The sequence below is a fragment of the Pan troglodytes genome, chromosome 4, assembly GCF_028858775.2.
Source record: "Pan troglodytes isolate AG18354 chromosome 4, NHGRI_mPanTro3-v2.0_pri, whole genome shotgun sequence".
Lineage (NCBI taxonomy): Eukaryota > Metazoa > Chordata > Mammalia > Primates > Hominidae > Pan > Pan troglodytes.
In genome coordinates, this window is record NC_072402.2 from 137365722 (window position 1) to 137379294 (window position 13573).

Sequence of the window (13573 nt, forward strand, 5' to 3'; positions counted from 1 at the left end):
AAGGAGCTCTTGGAAGGGTGGGGTCTTGGAACACGCGTCTACCTCCCAAGACCCTCGACTAGGAATCTCTGGCCCGCCGCGCACCTGAGCTGGGGGGCGCGGCCAAATTCTCCCTCCCGGTCCTCGAAGCTTCTGGCCCCGCTCTAGAGGGGGCAGAAAGATAGCAGATTTCCCCGGAGGTGCGTCTCTAAACCCAGACCGCCTCACCAAAGCGGGGAGGTCGTCCTTTTTTTTTTGTAAAGTTGCGGGAAATAGGCGAAGACGGGGCGCGCAAGGGAGCTGAGCCTGGGTGGACCGCGTCAGGGCGCGGGGAGCTCGAGGCGCAGCGGCTGCAGCTCCGGCCTCAGAGCCCGCGGCGTCCAAGTGGCCCGAGCTGCGCTGGGAGGGAGGCGGCGGGAGGAGGGAGGGGAGCCGAGGTGGAGGGGGTTGGGGGGAGGAGGGAGCGGCGAGTCCGGTCCGGGTTTTGCCGGCAGCCCCCGGGCAGCGTTCATAGCTCCTGCCCGGGCGGGCGCGCGGCGGCGGCGGCGGCAGAGCCTGAGCGGGGATGTAGAGGCGGCGGCGGCAGCAGAGGCGGCACTGGCGGCAAGAGCAGACGCCCGAGCCGAGCGAGAAGAGCGGCAGAGCCTTACCCCCTGAAGCCGGGCCCCGCGTCCCAGCCCTGCCCAGCCCGCGCCCAGCCATGCGCGCCGCCTGCTGAGTCCGGGCGCCGCACGCTGAGCCCTCCGCCCGCGAGCCGCGCTCAGCTCTAGGGTGATTAGTTGCTTTTTGTTGTTTTTTAATTTGGGCCGCGGGGAGGGGGAGGAGGGGCAGGTGCTGCAGGCTCCCCCCCCTCCCCGCCTCGGGCCAGCCGCGGCGGCGCGACTCGGGCTCCGGACCCGGGCACTGCTGGCGGCTGGAGCGGAGCGCACCGCGGCGGCGGTGCCCAGAGCCGAGCGCAGCTCCCTGCCCCGCCCCTCCCCCTCGGCCTCGCGGCGACGGCGGCGGTGGCGGCTTGGACGACTCGGAGAGCCGGTAGGTGTCGGGCCACGGCCCTCCCTCGACCCCCCCCCGGAGGCCGGCCCCCTCCCCTTCCCCGCCTACCTCCCTCTCCTCCCCCGGGGTTCGGTGCGCGGCCGGGGCCGGAGTTCGCTGCAAGTCGGCGGAAAGTTTGGCTGCGCGGGTTCCCCCGAAGTTCAGGTGCGGAGAGCCGGGGACGGGGAAGGAGGGGTCCGTATTTGGGAGGGGCGGGGGGCGCCCGCAGCGTAAGCCGCGGAGCCCCAGAGCCTGGGAGACCTAGCGCCGGTGATCGCTTGGTGGCCGCTGCTATACCCAAGCCTCCCTAAGCCGCAGTATGCTCGGTCGCAGATCACTGAGTTCAGACAAAAAGAGGGGTTTTAGGGTCTGGGACGGCGGCTTGGGCGCCGTGGAGTGGGGCTGGGACGCTCCCTGCGGGGTGCCGCCCCCCTCCCCCCCACTACCCCAGTTCGCGGGCGCTGGGGCAGCGGGCGCCCGGGGTCCTCACCTCTTGGCGTTGGGCGGGCGCTCAGCCTGCGGGGGCGGCTGCTTGTAGATCTCTGGCGCGCACTCCCCCCATCAGACCCCACTCGCAGCCCTGTGTTGAGGGGCGACGTTAACTGCTCTGGGCGCCCTCGACCACGCGTGGCTGAGCCTCCCCCACCACTTGGAAGAGGCGGCGGCTACTTCTGCATTTTTCCTCCGGCTCCTCGCCCCCGCTGCCCGCGGGGTGCCCGGCGGGCTGATGAAGTTTGACCTTTTTTTTCCATCAAAGTGTCTCCCCCACCACCATGGTGCCCCGCGGCCCCTCCCTCCCTCCTTTCCCAGCCTTGGGGAGTCTTTTGAGCTGTCTCCCGAGCCCCGCGTGGGCCACGCAGCGTGCAGAGCCTGGGAGGGAGAATGGGGGTGTTCCTCTAGCTGCGGAACTGTGGGGGGCGTACGTCCCAGGCGCCTGCCACGCTGCACTGGCCCCAAATTTACCCATGAAGTTCGGCCCGACCCCCCTCCCCTTCGCTTCCCCGGAGCGGAGTGAGGGGCTGAACCGCCGCGAGAGGAATGTGTTAATTTTCTGGCTGGGGGAAGTTGTCCTCGCCCGGAATGGGCTGCTTTCCGGCGGGGAGCGCGGGGTGCGCCTGGCTTTGTTTATTTGTAGGATCGACGGAAAGCGAGTGACCCCGGTTTTTAAATCGGGGGCCACCTTCGGGACCTGTCAGAAGAGCTGAAGCGCCTAAAGTGGGAGCAAGATCTCTTTTTGTTCTTTTTTCCCCCCCGGGAATCTGAAGGGGTGCGCGGAGTTGGGCTGGTGCCTCGGGCTGCAAGGAAGCACCAGTAAATTTGGGGGGTTCTGTAGTGACTCATTCGGAAGGACCTGCTCCCTGAAGTCTCCCGCGACGGGGGTCTGAAGGTTTGGCAACCGCGCCCTCCTTTGCCCCCTGGACCTTGGGTGGTCTGAGAGTCGCGTCTTCGGATGGGGGGGAGCTAAGGGGGTGACCAGCGGACCAGACTCCTGACCCCCACCTTTCCTCGCGCGGCGGGCGCTGTTTGGAGCCCTTGGATTTGTGGTGGGCCCTGTCCCCCCCACCCCCGCATTTTCTTTGGAAGCGTTGGGGAGGGGGCGTGTGTGAGATCGCTCGGCCCTCGCCCCCGCCGGAGCCGCCCCAGGGCCGCCGGCAAACAGAGTCCCTTTCAAGTTTTCCGCTGGGGCCGCCTGGCGGGGGCTGCGAGCGCGGTCGCTGCGGACTTGTTTGGAGCGCGATTTGAACGCCCGGCGCCACCTCAGCTGCCCCAGGCCGCGGGGTGGGGGGCGTCTGTCCTTTGCAGTTGGGAGTATTTAAATTAGACGTCTTGGGGGACCTACTGGCCTAAGCTTCACCTGATCCCCCTCCTGAAAGACGCCCGTGCCTTGGTTTCCAACCGCCACTAGAAAACCGGGAACTGAGACCGAAGCCCCCTCTAAACCCCTTTCTGAGAGCCGTGCGGGGAAACTCAGGCCGGCGGGCTACCTACCCGTAACTGCGTATTGTTGATTTAGCAGTTTCCCTAGATGAGAGTCAGGCTGGAGCTTGGGGGGGTGGGGAGTGGCCCGCTCTGCAGCTGTCACCCCCCTCCCAGAACGGAAATTGTCCTCTCCTTGGGGAGGAGGGAGAGGGGGTGATGGTTTGATTTTTGCCCTGGGAAGAGATGGGAACAGCTGAAGGAGATTGGCCTCCGAGTTCCCAGCCAGCCCCCAGAACTTGGGTAGAACCCCCCTACCCCTCATCCTCGCAGTAGCTGGGTCTCTCCCAGGGACGCCCCTAGTCAGCCTTGGCCTCCCTCTCCATGCCACCTCCCTTTCCAAGGTGAGCCTCTGCAGAAGACAGACCCTTGGCTGGCTGGCTGTCGGGTTGGTGCCTTATTTATGTGTGTATCTGGTCCTGGCCGTTTTCCCCGCTCAGCAGGTGACCCTGGCCAGGGCCTCCTATCTCTCCCGCAACAGAGCCTGTTGACTTACCCGAGGGCCAGTGGCCTCGTCTTTATCACGTGAGGCCTGGAATGTCCACCCAGCTGGGCTAGGCTGGGCTGGGCTGGGCTGGGGTGGGTGGGGGAAGGGGAGGGGAGGATTCTGCATCCAGGGCACTGGCCAGCACAGGCCCATGTTCCATGGGTTCCCACTGTGACCCTCAACTCTTGCTGCCCCTTTCCTGCTCTGCCTGCCTCCTACTCATTTGGCACATGTGAAACTGAGACCCATAGGAGTGTGGGGGCAGGCTTGTATCTGGGTGAAGAAACAAGTCCAGGGGAATGAAATACCCTGCCTTCTGCATGACTGACTGCACCTTGTTGTTCATGGGAGGGTGGAATGGAGGGAGTCTTGCTAGGAGGGAGAGAGGGATGTGGGCTGGGCTGACTTTCCAGGTTGCAGGATAGGGTGGAGGAATGAGGGAATACGGGTGAGCCAGACCCAAGCCTGGGTTCCTAGAGCCCCTGTCTGGTGGCTTGACCATTTAGTCCGAATTAGCAAGCATGATGCTCTGGGGCATGCCCTAATTGAACAAGAATGGGGGGGTTCACACATTGTTATTACGTTACTATTGCCCACTCTTTATATGTTATTCATTTGTTGGCCCAATATGTTTGTATTGAGCACCTACTGTGTATCAAACCCCACCCTTCTGGTGGTACACAAATGAATCACTGCTCCAGCTCTGGAGGCAGGCCCAGGATAGAAGCTCCGCCCCATTTCCCCGCCCCCTGGGGCCCTGATTGGGGCTTTCCCTCTTTTCTTTTTTCTGGGGCTCTCCCTCTCTTACCCCCACCACCTGGTCCCATCCTAGCCGCCGGCGCGCGCGCGCGCGCGCGCGCGCGCGCGCGTGTGTGTGTGTGTGTGTGTGTGTGTGTGGCTGTGTATGTGTGTGTGAAGTGTCCTTGATTAAGTGTATTAATAGTTAAACTCTCACTCATAGCTGGAACTCACCAGACCACAAAAAGCCTCCCCCGTTACTCACGCGCTACTGCCCAACAAGAATATCCCACTAAAGTTTTTTTCTGCTTTCTCTTACTTCCCCCTCACCTCCCCCCAACGCTGAGCCCACCCTTCCTGGATTCGAGCAATGAGAAAGGACTGCCCCCTAAAGACCCAGGAATCTCCAACCCTCCACCTGCCCCCTAAAGCCAGAGGCAGTGTCAGCTGACAGAGATGAAGCTGTGTGGGCACTAGTCTGTTGCTCTGGGATGTGGGAATCTGGGTGATGTGTGCTTATGACTCAGGACATGTGTGTCTCTAAGTAGTGTATCTATATCTGTGAATCTCTGTGTTGAATGTCTGTCTCAGGGTGTGGGAGTCTGAACATACATGGATTTATGAATCAGGGCATGTATATTTGTCCTGATCTAGAAGTGTGTGGATCTGTAGTGTATGTGTACATGTGTGTTTGTGAATCTGAGATTGTATTTCTGAAGATTGGCTATGTCCCTGTGAATCTGGGAATGAATATATTCTGTGAGCTGTGTGTGCTTGGAATTTTGGAGAGTTTGGATTTGTGATTTGTGTGTATCTGTGTGCTTTGTATATGCTTATAAATCTGGGGGATCTGACTCTGAGTAGAGTGTGTCTGAATTGTGAATGTGGGAGTGGGCCTGTCTGTGCTGTATGGACAGTGGTTTCTCTCTGTCTGTGGTGGCGGCTGGCTATGTTTTCCTTTCTCTTTCTGTATCTCCGTCATACTGAATCTCCCCCTCTGGTTGTTTGAGGCCCTGAATGTGTGTGTAGCATGGAGTGTGTGTGTGTAGAATTGAACCTCTCACACCCAGTCCTTCCCCCTGCAACCCCTACACCCCTTCCCTCCCCAGCAGTAACTGGGCAGCCTCCCTGTCTGCCTGCCTGCTGGGAGTTTTGGAAGCCGCAGAGGGAGACAGGCTGGGGCTGGGGTGACAGCGTGTATCCACGGCAATGGTAGCATGTGATTACGGGAATAAAAGGATTTTAAGGTCATGGGTGGGTTTTCTGGAGGGAGGGGGTTGTGCCCCCACAACCCACCATTTGGTGGAGCCAGTGGCAGCAAAGGGCCAGCCTGTGTGTCTCCATGCTGGGAAGCCTGCCCCTATGCAGGTGAATGTGGATATGTGGGGCTTACCTGGGAGTGTGAGCACATGCTTGCACATGTATGAACGGAGCCTGTGAGAGCATGTGTGTCTGGCTGCCAAATCCCCAGATGAGAGTCCATAGGCTTGTTCCCTGGGGGAGGATTCCCAGGAAAACTTCTTGCTTCTGGGTATTACGTGGAGCTGGAACCCCACAGTCCTCTGTATGTTGAGAAGCAGTCTGGTCCCAACCTTTCCCTGTACCCATACTCCCAACCCCAAGTCTAGTGTCTCTGGCCAGAGACTGACTGGGCCAAGTCACCTGGGCCAGGCCACATCTTGGGGTGTCAGTGCCCTGGCCCCGCTCCAGCCCCTGTAATTGCATTCTGCCGCCTAATCCCCCGCCAGCTCAATTAGATCGCAAATTCTTCTTCATTTCCTGCCTCTGATGCTGGCCTCCCTCTGGGCTCACAGGGCCTAGGAGGGAAGGAGGGGATCCTGCCCCGCCTTCCACTGCACTAGGGGCTCTAGAGAGGTGATTAGTTCCAGGCACACTGGCCCCAGAGCACAGGTTAGAACCCTGGGGACCAACAAGACAGGGCTCCACTGGCCCTTTTTGGGTCAGCCTCAGTATCCTCACACTAGAGCAGGGCTGGTGTTACCTGGTATGGGGGCTCTGGGTAGACCAAGCAGATCACTCTAGCCAGGACCCTAGCTTGTACCATCACCTGGGGCTCCTACAGGCTCTGCCCCTCTCCCATCCTCAAAGCAGTTGCCATCTCCCCAACCCCCCACAGCAGTTGTGACCTTGTTTTTGACCTTTTCTGGGTGTCCCTTGTCAGAGCCAATTGAACCACTGAGCTCCACTGCTACCGGCTCCTCCTAACCTCCACCCAGACAAGTGTGTATGAGCAGTGGCTCTAGAGTCCATCAGATCTGACTCCAAATCCTGGACATGTCACTGCCTAGCTGGATGTGTGACATTTGGGCCAGTTGTGTTATCTCTACAAACCTCAGTTTCCTAATCTCTGAAATTGGACGGTAAGAGAATGCCTGCCTCACAAGGTCATTTTCAGATGGACACAGATGGTTGCATAGTGCCTGGCAGGGAGAGGTGCTCACCTACAATCTGTATTCAGTAAACACTGGCTTTTATAGAGACAAGGAATGCATGTCCCCCGTGAATCCTAAGAAAATAACATGTGGCTCACACCTAGCACTTCTGTCTCCATTCAGCTGATTACCAGGTGTGTGAGCGTGGGTGCATCACTTTGTCTGACTTTCTCTTCCTCATCTGTAAAATGGGACTGATAATAGGACAGACCCCATGGGGCACATGGTAGCCTTCTCTGAGATGATGTGTGCAGATGCTTGGCCTCAGTATGTTTTCAAGGTGTAACTTGCCTTCTTTCTTTCCTCACCCCAAGCCTAGGGTGGGGTAGAGCTGGTGAAGACACAGGCTCAGGGACAAGGGGACTGACCGAGGTGGTGAAGCTAGTAATGGGGCCAGGCTGGGGTAGCGTGGGAGGGCTGGGGGGTGACCTGCTGGCTCAGCTGAGCTGTGAGGCCCAGCCGTCCCTCCCCACAGGTCTCTGTGGAAAGTGGTGGCTTGGCTGATTTTTCCTGGGAAGGAGAAGCTGGATGTCTCCCGCTCCTTCCCCAGGAGGTGCCGTGGCAGCGGCTGTGTTGACAGGCCTCCTGGCTTTCTTGATAGGGTGGCTGGCAGCTCTGGAAGGCCGGCTGTACCCAGATCAGCCCTAGGGAAGAGGGAACTGCAGAGGTCTCCCTGCCATCACTAATCCCCGAGGCCCATCCCACCCTCAGCCTGTCCCTCCATCGCAGGAGGAGAGCTGGGGAGACTGGCTGTGATGGAGGTGGTGGAGAGACAGGCCAGAGGTGGGGCAGCCCTCCGCCTCAGGGTCCCCCATTGCTCCCTGGCTAGTCTCCTGCTTCCTATGACCTTTGTCACTCACTGGCCTAGCTCTTTAATATTTCATGGCCCTTCAAGCCGGCCCCCTACCCCAGCCCACACAGCCCCCTTTGTCTCTGCCTGCCACCCCCCGCCGCCCCCCTGGGCATCCCTGCCGCTGAATTACTGACCCAGAGGCTGCCTCTGCCTTCTCCTAACTGTCCCCCACTGTGCCTGCCCCTGACACTTTCCCTGTCCCTCCTGACCTACCTCCCCACACCTCTCCTTGTGACACCCTTCATCTCTTCGGGATTCTCTCCCCTTCGCTGACATCTCTGACCATCTCCCTGCCCTTTTCCTCCATTTTCCTCTTTTGTTGGCCTCCTCCTTCCCAGTGGAACAGAAACCGCGGCAACTGGTCCGCCTGCCTGTCCACCCCCCAACCACTGTCCACCCCTTCCTGCCCCCTCCCCCACCAGCTGTGCCGGCCGGCCGTGAGAGCTGGTTTTATTTATTTTTCTGTTTGTTTGGGAAGAGGGCAGTGGCGGCTCTGGGCCCTGGCTGCTGCGCTCTGCTTAGAGCAGCGGGCAGGCGGGCCTCACTGGCCTCCCAGGAATGTGGCTGGGACGCCCCAGCTATATTTACTCCCCTCCAGCTGCCGGCCCCAGCAGGGCAGAGCCAGGCCTGCCTGGTGGCCCCCGGGGAGCCCTGTACCCACCCTCCTCTGTCTGGCAGACCCTACATCGCCCTTGGGCCCAGCACTCCCTCCCTCGCCTGTGACCTTTTCTGACCTCCTCAGACATGCCCAGCCTGCCAGCAGGAACACTTGTGTGCCATGCCAGTACGGGCGTAATGTTCGGGCACTGGGGGCCTGGGTTCCTGTGGGGCAACACCTAGCGGCCCCTACACACCCAAGTAGGGGCCTAGGCTGGGCCTGTAATCCGATGGCCAGAACTATGCAAAGCATCTTTCCAGGCCTCTCTCTGTGGGCCTGGCCCCTGCTCTTGCCACAGTCCCCTTGGCTCTGCTGTGATCACTGGCAGGGGTGGTGTCAGGTGGGGGCCTCAGTGGGCTTGAGTGGCTGTGCTCCTGGCATCACTGGATCCCCAGGTCTCTCACACAGGCACACATATGTACGTGTAACACACCTAAGTGCTTACATACACACACGTGTGTGCAGAAAGACACCCTCACCCATGAAAACATGCTGGCTTATACCTTCCTTGCAGGCAGGGCCGTGCCTCCTGTCATTGATCCCCTCATTCATCAGATGCTTATTGGGGCTGCTTATTGGGCCTGCTCCTTGCCAGCCTTGCAATGGGATATGGCAGTGATTACTTCTTGTACCCCCAGTGCCTGGCACCAAATAAGTGTTTGAAGAACTTTAGCTGCTGCTGTAATCAGTTGCGGCCCCCAACTGTTAACTGCTATTTTGTTTTTGTTTTTGTTTTTTTGAGATGGAGTCTCACTCTGTCACCCAGGCTGGAGTGCAATGGCGCCATCTTGACTCACTGCAACCCCCACCTCCTGGGTTCAAGCAGTTCTCCTGCCTCAGCCTCCCGAGTAGCTGGGATTACAGGTGTGCGCCACCATGCCTGGCTAATTTTTGTATTTTTAGTAGACATGGGGTTTCTCCATGTTGGCCAGGCTGGTCTCGAACTCCTGACCTCAAGTGATTCACCTGCCTCGGCCTCCCGAAGTGCTGGGATTACAGGCGTGAGCCACCACCCCCGGCCAACTGCTATTGTTGTAATAGATTGTAACAAAGCCAGTGGTAATGGGTAGCCCAACGAAAGTCCTCTCTGTGGCAGGCACCATGTTAACAGCTTTCTGACTTTCACTTTTTTTCATCCCCACAGTAGCCTCAGGTGACATGGGCCCATACCTGGGACAGATGCATGTTGTTAGCATCCCCATATACAGATAAGGAAACTGAGGCCTTGGGAGTTTGTGGCTTGCCACTGCCTAGTGGGATAGAGTCCTGGCAGAGCCCTTGACAGGCTGTTGGCCTCTGTGTGCTGTTTCCTGCACCTTCCACACTATCTGGCACACAGAAGGGACTCCTTAAATGCTTGCTGGGCACAGGCCTTGCTCTTTCCTCTTTGAGGCCCCCATAACCCTTGGCAATGGGCCGGATGTGGTGGGAGATGGGCTGATAGGCTAGTTGGGCAGACAAAAGTGAATGAATGAATGACTGGATGACTGGTGGTGAGGATGAGTACTGTCAGGGGACACTGGGATAGGGGGTTGCTGGTGGACAGGCTGGCAGGTGGAAACCTACTGGCCCTGTGGAGGATTCTGGGAAGCAAGGTAGGGGCAAGGCGGAGAGATGTGGCCAGAGAGCAATAGGCTGCTAAGCCAAGCCAGTGGGGCAGGTCCTATCTTCTTCGTGGACCACAATTTTTCCATCTGTCAGATGGGCTTGGGAGCCTTTGTCCTGGCTGGCTGCCAGCTGGCCTGGGCTGGGACTGGCCTGGGAGGTGAGGGGACTGTGGCGGGAAGGAGGAAGCAGTGGGTGGTGAAGACAGGAAGATAAAGCGTGGAGCTTGGCTTGGAACCTGAGAAGCAGAGACCAGCCCTGACCTGACGCCCGCCCTCCCTCCCTCCTAGCCGCAGGATGGGGTGCAGGCATGCAAACCCCCCACCACCCACTCTCACTCTGGTGCGGGCTGACTTCCTGACATCTGTGGCATTAGTGGCTGTGTGTGCCAGGAGGAGGTGGCCTCTCCCCTAGGACTAGACCAGCTTCTCTCCAGGCCAGGGGCTCCCGACAGCTTCATGCCAGTTCCTGTTGACTCTGATGGGAGAGACCCAGCCCCTCTCCTGCCTGACCCACCTCCCCCAGAACTAGATGGGAAATTAGTTAACTGGGCTCATAGCAGTAGGCAGAAGTGGACCTGGCCCCCTTTCTTCCTGGGGCGGTCAGATCTTGGTGGCCTAGAATTTCTTAGTCATGGGAGTCTAGAATCATAGATAGAATGCTTGGAATGGAGGCATTTTTCAAGTCAGGATTCTCATTGGGATTCTGGAATCACAGAACCATGGATTTTGCTGCTAGAAGGAAGTGTAAATGGTCATGTTTCAGTCTCCTTGTTTGATGCTAGGGGACACTGAAGCTCTAGGGGTCAGGCTGCCCTGAGGTCACAGGGCCTCTTGTCCTCAGGTGACATGAGCCCATACCTGGGACAGAAATGCCTGTTCTGCCCCTAGCCAGCCCCTCTCTGGAGCTCTGGCCGGTGTGGAGAGTGGGCTGTGGGCCCAGTCAGGCAGTGAGGGGATGCGGCTGGCCCACAGGCACAGGAGGGGTCCTCTTGGCGGTGCCCGCCCGCCCGCTGCCCACGCTTCCCGAGGCACCAGCGTGAGGAGGAAATGCAGGCTGTTGCTTCCAGCAACAGCCGGCAGGGCCGGGCGGCTTCCCAGCTCCCCCTCTGACTCATGGCCGCCTGCAGCTCCCCCTCCCTTGGGGTCCTCAGCAGCCCCATCTGTGCAATGGGGAGAGGAGGCTTTTTTCAAGGTCTAACATCACCGTGACAATACCTTGGGATTCTTTTCAAGACCACTGTTGAACTGTAGGAGAGTTGGGAGTGTCATCTAGAGCAGCCTAGCTGGGCATTTGAACCCAGAACACTGAGAGATTCTGTTTGGAGTCATCCTAATGCCTCCAGAAGCCTGGGAGGGCTCAATTGGCTCCTGAGGCAGAAAGTGTGGTGGGAGGCAAAGGAATAATGAAGGGACCTGCAGTCAACCCCTTTCAGGAAGAGCACAGTGGGGGATGCCTGGCTCTCTGGGCTCTCCCTGACCTTGGTTTGCCCATCTGCAGAATGGAGGTGGTTACCCATGAGGTCATTCATTCAGTGTCTGTGCTGTGCCTGGATGCTGGGGCTAGTGGCAGATCGGCTGGGAGGGGAGGATTCCTCTGCTGCAGACGTGGGGTGGGGGTGTGACTTGGTGACTCCCGGGGAAGGACTGAGGTCGGGGGAGGTAAGGAGCTGGCCAGTGAGGCACAGTGTCCAGCGGAAAATCCCAGCTGTTGTCAGGAAGTGCTTCCTCCACTGGTCTCCTGGGAGGGAGACAGGCTAGCAGGAAGGAGGGCAATGGGGGCAAATAAGGCCCCCAGCCAGTCCAAGTGGAGACATCCCAAGCCTGGCAGCTGGGCGGGTGTGCCCCGCACACTGCAGGAGGTCTGGAATGCACCCCCCATGCTCTGAGGCTGGGCCTATGCTGGGGGGCTGGGACTGCCAAGAGGGGCTGGGCCCTCGTCCAGATTTCAAAGCCTTCCCCAGGGGCCTTGTGGTGCCCTCCACCCTGTCCTGAGCTGCCGCTGCGGGGGTGGCAGATGCTGTTTCATCGGTCGAGGCAAGTGGGAGCCCTCCGGAAGGTCCTCCTGGGAGGTTCCGGGGGGCAGCAGGGGTGTCCGGGGGCAGTGGGGGTGTCGGCAGCTGCTGCCCCGCCTGGGCTGGCTCTCAGTGGCCTCCCAGGTCCTTTAGGCCCTGGGGCCTGGAGGTGGTGCTTCTGCATTGAGGCTGGTCCCTCCTGCCCTTGCTTTCTCCCACTGCCCACCGAGCTTCTTGGTTGGCTCTGGCCCCCTCCATCCCTGGCTGCGTCTGCAAAGCCCCCCGGGAAGGCAGGGAGGAGGCGCAGCAGGCTCAGAACAGCGGGTGCCCGCGCAGCCAAGTATTTGCGCGAGCTGTCAGAGACAGACAGGCATGTGGGGAATTTGGTGCGTGTGGGGCTGGGGGAAGCAGCCGGGTGGGCAGGCAGGCAGGAGGAGGGAAGCTGGGGCTGCCTCCCAGCCTGTGGAACCCTGCAGAGACCACCTCTCCCCAGTCCTAGAGGCAAGCTGCATCCAGGCACCTTCCTCCTGCCTGTGCCAGTGCAGTGAGGGGAGCGGGATGATCCTGTGGGGTCTGATAATAGCTCTGACACGGGGAAGGGGGTGCCTTGTCGAGGGCCTGCAGCCTCAAAGAGGCTCTGGTGGAGTGTGGAGCCAGGCAGGAATCCGGGTTGTGCCCGACTGTGGCCTCCAGGAAATAGCAGCTGTCATGCTCCCGCCCCTCCACCCCAAGCCTGGCACAACTTGTTTCCTGGCCAGGATCCGGCCAGGGCAGATTGGAGGAGCCTGGTATTGCCCGGCCTGGGCAAGGAACGGGCAGGATGCAGGGGCCATGTTTATAAGCCTAAAGGCGTTTGGGGTGCTCTGGGGAGGGGACCTCAGCCCTTATCTCCTATGCGAAGACCCCAACCCAGTCACCTTTGTGGTCTACACTCCAAAAGCACCCATTAGGTAGGGCAGGGCCCAGAGCTGAGTAATGCTTGGTTTTTCGTAGCTTGAGAGCCCAGAGAGGGGGATACACTGCCCCAAGGTCACACAGTGGGCTCCTCAGCCTTCCCCTCTACCCTCATGTGGGTGGGGCCACTGGGAATTGGTGAACATGGGGGGTTTGCTGGGGTGGGGGGCCTATATTTAGTCAGTCCTGCAGAGCCAGGGCGCCTCTGGGAGCAGCTGCTGGGGTTGGGGGGAGTACACAGACAGAGGCCTAGAGCTGCATTTAGTCTGGACAGAAATATCCTCCCCCCACCCACCCACCCACTGGCTGGGAGGCCAGGCTGCGGGCCTGTCCCCTGAGGGGCAGCTTGCCTGGGCCTGGTGGCCGGCGGGACAGGCAAGATGACCCGATAGGCTTTTCCCAGCTCAGGTTTCGATGAAACAGGAACCCCGGAGCCGCAGCCTGGGCCGAGGGGGCCAGGGCAGCCGGAGTCTGGGGGACCAGGACAGCCTCCCCCACCTCCGCCCTCATGCTCCTCCCCATGTTGCAGCCTCCCCTTTTCAGAGGCCTGGGGAAGCAGCAGGTTATTTATCAAGCCAGCCTCCCCGCCGCGGCTGCCCGCGCCGCCCCCCCACCTCTTGCGCTGTCGGCCATCAGCCCAGCAGAGCAGGGTGAGCTGGGCGGGCGGGCGGCAGGATTAGCTCAGGAGACGTGAGTCACCCCATCCCCAGCAGCCCCGAGAGGCCCTGCGGCCTGGCAGGCAGAGTGCACACTCACGCACCCCACACGCGGCACACCCGGGCACACACTTAGGACAGACACAGTCACTTGCAGCACACGTAGT

At 60.0% G+C, this 13573-nt stretch overlaps 1 protein-coding gene across 5 annotated transcripts in view; it reads left to right on the top strand.

Moving 5' to 3' along the window:
• The first annotated feature begins 478 nt into the window (after positions 1-478).
• CXXC5 (CXXC finger protein 5) overlaps positions 479-13573 on the top strand; it is a 35544-nt gene continuing 22449 nt past the window's right edge. Inside the window, exon 1 of one of the 5 annotated variants that reach the window (XM_016953924.3) lies at positions 479-1011. The gene's annotated coding sequence lies outside the window, so the exon portion shown is untranslated. Of the gene's footprint in view, positions 1012-1074; positions 1177-3154; positions 3333-13573 lie in introns of those variants that run through there. The other 4 variants (XM_054685226.2, XM_001136490.7, XM_054685227.2 and 1 more) reach the window with 4 other exon arrangements.